This window comes from Amphiura filiformis, chromosome 9 (genome assembly GCF_039555335.1).
Source record: "Amphiura filiformis chromosome 9, Afil_fr2py, whole genome shotgun sequence".
In the NCBI taxonomy this organism is placed as follows: Eukaryota; Metazoa; Echinodermata; class Ophiuroidea; order Amphilepidida; family Amphiuridae; genus Amphiura; species Amphiura filiformis.
This window is the reverse complement of record NC_092636.1, coordinates 12,013,911-12,020,905: the sequence shown is the minus strand read 5'-3', so window position 1 is coordinate 12,020,905 and position 6,995 is coordinate 12,013,911. Positions and strand designations below refer to the sequence as shown.

The window sequence follows — 6,995 nt, the reverse complement described above, 5'->3', positions numbered from 1 at the left end:
TTGTACAGATCCCGTGATCCTGATGTTATAATTCTGCGCATTCATTGCAAGCAGGTTATGTCTATTAGACTGCCCCGCAGTCTCAGTTCCACCAGCACTAAAAAAAAACTTTCCCCACCTAACTGTATAAATGCATGAAATTAAAAAACAAAACAACTTGCCGCCTTTGTCTATACGTAGCTATTACCATTATACAGTACTATAAACATGTGGACATGGCAGCCATAATACATTCTGATGTGTAATCGATCAGCAATCGCGTTCAATTGATTTAAATGAAGCACCTAAAGTCAGTGGGTGATAACGAACTGTACATCGACGGCTAATGTGTGCCTTTTGTGCTTACGGCTACTCAATAGCTCTCAATCACACCCTTGGGTTGTATGGGAACAAAAGGTACTTTACGTTCCAGTAGGCACTTTCACGCATCTTTCGTTTGATCACTTATTGACAGTAGCCTGCTAGGTAAAGCGTTAATACGCTGTCATACGATTTAATGGCGGAAACCCTTTGTTCCGAATAAAAGGTACTTTTCGATGAATAGCGTGGCAGAAAATCAAATCTGCATCAAAGGAACAAAGCATTACGTAATCTATTTGCCCTCCTTTCTATCTAACTTCCTTGGGATGAGTAGTGTGCATCAACGGCCAGAGGGGCGCCCTGGTATTTAAAATATATAGGCCTATAGGTTTTAGTATTTTTAGTCCATTTTTTGCCATTTGCGTCAAATTTTGACCCTTTAAAGTTGCCTTGCCACCCTACGCCATTGGTGTGTGTGTATTTGTGACTGGTCATAGCAACGGGAAGGTCGACGTAAGTATGTATGAATTACCATGAAAACAACAAGTTTGTACGGTTTTAGACACATAGGCCTATTAATAAATTAAATAAGTGTTGGCATTTATACAGTGCCTACCAGGTGTATCAAGACATTTATTCCGCTGTCGTTAGAATATGTCAGCTAACTTCAGCTGCCATACAATGCCCAAGACATGGTCATACCTTTGGGCGGCGCTTAATGGACAATATTCCTAACAGTTCCCCATTTCACCCCTGGGTAGAGAGAGGCAAGTGAGGTAATGCGCCTTGCCCAAGTGCACAACAAGATGGCACGGCCGCGGCTCGAACTCGCAAACATCCAATTACGAGGTAGAGCACGTGCCGCTGCGCCACGTGCCCCAATTTCGTGATTTTGTTTACTGCATCCCTCTTTGTAACAAAAAGCTGTAACTTATCATTTCACAGAGTATTATGAAGGGATATGAACGTTTGGACAGTATTTATTGTGGGACATTAGAGCACATCAGACATATCGAATTGCATTCTGAATACGAAGAATGTCCTTCTGATATCAAATAATTTTGATTATTTGAAATTCGCAATGTAATACACATTTTATGGCAAATCATTAAAAATTGATATTTTTGATTTTTAACAGTACTTGAAGTAAACTTTATAAATCTGACGATTTATACTTAAAGTGTATGTAGGAGGGATGAAAAGCCGACGATCAATTGAAAATTTTGACCTTTCGTATTGAAGATATGGTTTTTCCCAAAACACCAAAAAAAAGGTCTTTTGGGAAAAAATCCATATTTTCAATATAAAAGGTCAAAATTTTCAATTGATCTTCGGCTTTTCCTCCCAGCTACATACACTTTAAGAATATATCATTAGATTTATATAATTTATTTCGAGGACTGTTATATATCAAAAAATTGAAAAATATCAAATTTTAATAATTTGTCATAAAATTTGTATTATATCGTAATTTCAAAAAATGAAAATTATTTGATATCAGAAAGACATGCTTCGTATTCAGAATGCAATTCGATACGTCTGAGGTGCTCTCATGTCCCACAAAAAATACTGTCGAAACGCCATAAACGCTCATTCTAGATCCCTTAAGGTTAGCATGGTTAGCAACTAAATTTATTTTAAACTGTTGCGATTTGGTAGTTCACATCATTTTGCGAATGGTAGTGAGCTGTGGCAAAAATGCATTGATCATTTTCATAGCGAGTGTTAGAAGAATTCATATATCACAGATACACTTTTGTAGGTCTTGTGGTTCTTTATGTTTTAAAGAGGCCTGAAACAACAACACTATTGTAAAACGTACATCAAACAAGTGTTCAAATTATATGATTTGCAGAATGAACTTTTTCAAAAGATCAAAGTGTTATTTTTCACTAATATATTAATTAAGATAATGAAAATCGATATTTTGGCTGCTTCGAACAACAATACCGCATCTACCCTTATTTAAATGTACACAAAAGATAGCAAAACCAAAAGAAAAAAAAGAAAAAGAAAAAGAACAACAACAACGACAATAAAACTAAGAACGTTTATGGTTGTTGTTTTTTGTTTTTGTTTTGGGGTGTTTTTTGTCACATATTCTTTTGGTCGCATTTTTTGAGGGGGCTAGACCTGTTTTACGTGCGTTTAAATAAGAGGCTTAGCGTTTGACCTTTCAAGGTCAATGCAACTGAACCCGGAAACTTACGGGCATAATACATACAAGAACCCATTATGAGTCAAGTTAAGCTTTGGAGAGCAATTTTACTCCTTGCGTCACCTTTGCTTTAACAAAGGAAGGAAGAGTAGAAGGCTAGTAGATTATGGAGGACAAGACGTGTGACTCACGTGACTATACAACTTTACCTTTGGTAAGTTTTTGTATGTTAAGAGTACTGCACCCTGCCCAATTTTGTGCCTATTTTGCATTTTTCTCAAAAAAGTAAGATATGTATATTATAGGGGCAAGGACTACAACTACTGCACTGGACATTTTATTTCAACTCAGACAACAGTTGTGGAGTTACAGTTAAAAATGAGGGAAAACCAATATTTGATCAATAAATCAATAACTACTTGCCTTGAGTAGCTGAATTTTCAGTGCAGTAGTTGTAGCCCTTGCCCTATAATATACATATCTTACTTGTCACCAATGCGCTATAATTTTGAGAAAAATGCAAAAATAGGCACAAAATTGGCCAGGGTGCAGTACCCTTTTAAAAGACAATATGAAACAATCGATATTGTAAAATGTAAATTCCAATGTAATGTATTATTTTGTGAATGTATGATTTTGGTAATGTTGGCTGAAACAAAAACACCTTTAGCTTCACTCGATTCTCCTTGCAACTGAAAACTTTCCCTTTTTGTGAACAATGTGAGTTTGTAACGCCCTATCCAAATTTGGTTTAGTATACATGTATGTATACATGATATATATAACTGTGCACCAGGGGCGTAGCTAGCTTTTTTGGTCGGGGGGGGGGCAAAATAAAATTTCGGGGGCACAGACGAAAAATTGTACAGTTGCATCATACAATACATAAAGACAAAAGGCTTTATTGGGATGATGTGCGCTTTGGTATTTTACACTATTTTTGCCCATTATCAGGATAGAACGGGCTTTATTTTTATAATGTGCGCGCGTAGCGTGCAAAAATTTTGTATTATTTTTCGGGCTGAATTTTGGTAGAAAAGGGCTCCTTGCCCTTTTTCTTTTCCTTTGTCCTCCTGATTTTCTCTTTCATTTTTTTTGACAGGGGCTGCCCCCCCCCCGCTGGCTACGCTACTGCTGTGCACGTATCATACCACCAATATATAGTGTTGTAATTATTATTTTAAAACCACGTTGTCAATAACAATAAGGGACGTATAAGATATAACCCAATGCCGATTAAAGTACATCTAGGCTATATACCGTAGAATTCCGTCTGAAAGCATGCTAAATGAGTGGTGTTGTTTTTGAGGAAAAAGACGAAACTTTAATAAGGCAGACACTTTCCGCAAAAGGTCTACAATTATACATGTTTTTACAGCAACATGTATCAGTATAAAGATAAATATAGTTGCTCAAACTCCAAATAATGTTTTTGTGGAGGCTGGCCGGTTTCTGCTTTTCACAAAAGACAACAAAAAAACCCCCTAAAAAACCGCTCAGTTATAAGCATATGCTAGTATTTGAAGTGAACTACCCTTTCTCCTACCCTTTCTGCGTAAACAGTCAGTAAAAACACTACCAACTGCAATCGGAGGTCCCGGGTTCAATCATCTCTAATCCACCTACCGTAAACGTTCGCCTAATGGCGCTTTTGGATTCTTAGAATGTGAGAGCGCCATCCTTGTAAAATCTCAACAGCATTAAGGGATCTAAAATGAGCGTTTATTGCGTTTCGACAGTATTTTTGTGGGACATGAGAGCACCTCAGACATATCGAATTGCATTCTAAATACGACGCATGTCTTTCTGATAATTTTCATTTTTTGAAAATCACAATATAATACAAATTTTATGACAAATTATAAAAATTTGATATTTTTCAAATTTTTGATATATAACAGTCCTCGAAGTAAATTATATAAATCTACTGACATATTCTTAAAGTGTATGTAGCTGGGAGGAAAAGCCGACGGTCAATTGAAAATTTTGACCTTTCATATTGAAGATATGGATTTTTTCCCAAAAAAGACCTAATTTTTTTTGGTGTTTTGGGGAAAAAAAATCCATATCTTCAATACGAAAGGTCAAAATTTTCAATTGATCGTCGGCTTTTCATCCCACCTACATACACTTTAAGTATAAATCATCAGATTTATAAAGTTTACTTCAAGTATTGTTAAATATCAAAATATCAATTTTAATGATTTGCCATAAAATGTGTATTAAATTGCGAATTTCAAAAATCAAAATTATTTGATATCAGAATGACATTCTTCGTATTCAGAATGCAATTCGATATGTCTGATGTGCTCTAATGTCCCACAATAAATACTGTCCAAACGTTCATACCCCAGCCCTTAAGGATACGTGTATGTTAAATTGAGCAACCTGGACATAATGCCTCAGAAAAAAATATCGTGACATGACTCAATACTTTAGGTCACTAGGTTAGTTGATAGAGCAGCAAATGTTTTGGGGTTTCTTCAGGTATTCTTTCTCAAAGTGCCATTGGACTTAATTTGTAAATCGATTAATACGTTATACCTAACTTATTTTGGTAAATCTTTTTATAACATTGTAATTTCTTCATATTTTTTAATATTCTTCAGTTCAAAAGTACACCCTTCTATTGTCTGACCCGTTAGCTCAGTCGGTAGAGGGTGCGCCTTGAATGGTGAATGGTACTTGTTCGAATCTTGATTTCTGCTCCCACTTTTATGTGAAGAAGGGTCAAGAAATGTTTTTGGATTTTGTCCCCATTTTACGAACGAGTATTGTGAATTTTTTTAATTTAATTAAAAAATTTGTTTATAGATAAATAGGCACTGCGAACAAACGGCAACAAAAACCGCTGACAAAATTTGCTCCACCTGCTACCAATGCGTGATATATTCCACTACATTTAACAGTTAAATGACCTTTAAAAAATAGAACGGCCTGAATGTTTCAAATTGTGTAACTACATTACTTTATTCATTTATGCATTATAAATGATCAGCTATTTTTTTTTTTTTTAAAAGGATCGAACCCAAGTAGATCAGACCATTGATCATATAACTATCAGACCACGAAGTAGTTACGTAACTCCGTGATGGTATCGGAACCAAGCACTGTTTGTATGGCGATCATTACGATCACGCTATTTTGGTATGCCTTTTTTGTGTACTGATTCTTTCGATCGTGGTTCATTACTTAAGCGCGTGATCCCGTTGACATAGTAACATTACGTAACTTCGATACCGGGCTTCGATACTGAATAGTTGTTGAGCGTGTTTATAGTGAGACAATCTTTCCGTTATTTAGCTAAACTACCGCGTAGTCTAGATTTGCAATGGTTAGTAAAACATAAACAAATATAGACTGCGTGGCAGTCCAGCTAAATACCGCATAATCTGGCTCACTATAAACACGCTCGTTGAGTGCACATAATATGGAAAGCCATTAGGGTATTGTGTGCCTGCCAAAGCGCCTTATTGTGTTGTGGAATCCTAGCCAGTATTCAATGATAGCCTTGCGTTTATCGATTGGCTCCAAACAAAGGATTTGAACCGGTTTACAAGGATAGCACTCATAGTGCAGTCCATTCAATCAAATGTTGTCATCAACCTATTTGATCGTAGTGCATTTTGTTATGTGTGTGAGACGAACTGTCGTGGTAGATGCAATCATGCTTTTGTTGAATGCATTTGAGTAGTCCGCCATATTTACGGGATGATACGTCATATGCACAGCCTCTATTCAGTTGGTCGTTGCATGATTTTGTTCGTTCACTCATTCAAATTTTATTTATATCATTTGAAGACTGCGCCTATTATGATACATCCTCCGTGGAACAGTTTCAAACAAATATAGATGATGTGACTTCTGACGTCAATGCCTGACAGTATGCGCACGCATCATCACAATTTCCATTGTTTTTTGCCTGGCAATATGCGCGCGCATCATATTTTGTTCAGGGCTCGTGTTTTTAAAACTCCCGCCACATCACAATAAGACTATTAAACAGTGTAGTGGTTGCATGGGGTTCATTCAAGCATAAAGATGATACCAGTCCCTTGCCTTTGTTGATAAACATTGAGGTCACCTCATCTATAGCTAGGGATTATTGGGGCAGAGGTTATCTTTTGAATCCTCTTAGAGGGCTATCATTTTTTTTTCGAAAGGGGGTCCCAAATTTACAAAAAATCTGCGTCAATAAAATTGTGCACCCCCTATTTCGGCAACAAAAATTTTATGATCCCAAACCCCAAAATTGTATTGAAATCAGTCTTTTTGAATAAAATAACACACTTTCTGTGGTCATCGTGTGACTCCCTACATTTTGGTCATAAAACATTTTATGACCCCATCCTATTATTCTTTCCAAGACTTTATGACCCCCGTATATTTGGGACCCCCCCCCCTTTCGAATAAAATGATATACCTTATGGCCACTGATGCATAGGCAAGGACACTCAAGTGAATTGAAAGACTTGTCGCACGCGACAGTTCGTCTCACACACATAACAAATGCCTATTCGCTACTTGCACGGTTCCG

The 6,995-nt window shown here is 36.6% G+C and overlaps 1 protein-coding gene across 1 annotated transcript in view; it reads left to right on the top strand.

Annotated features, from left to right (window-relative positions):
* The first annotated feature begins 2,504 nt into the window (after positions 1–2,504).
* The window catches only part of LOC140160630 (uncharacterized), a 32,665-nt gene continuing 28,174 nt past the window's right edge, over positions 2,505–6,995 (top strand). The window contains exon 1 of the mRNA XM_072183884.1: positions 2,505–2,672. The gene's annotated coding sequence lies outside the window, so the exon portion shown is untranslated. The remainder of the gene's footprint in view (positions 2,673–6,995) is intronic.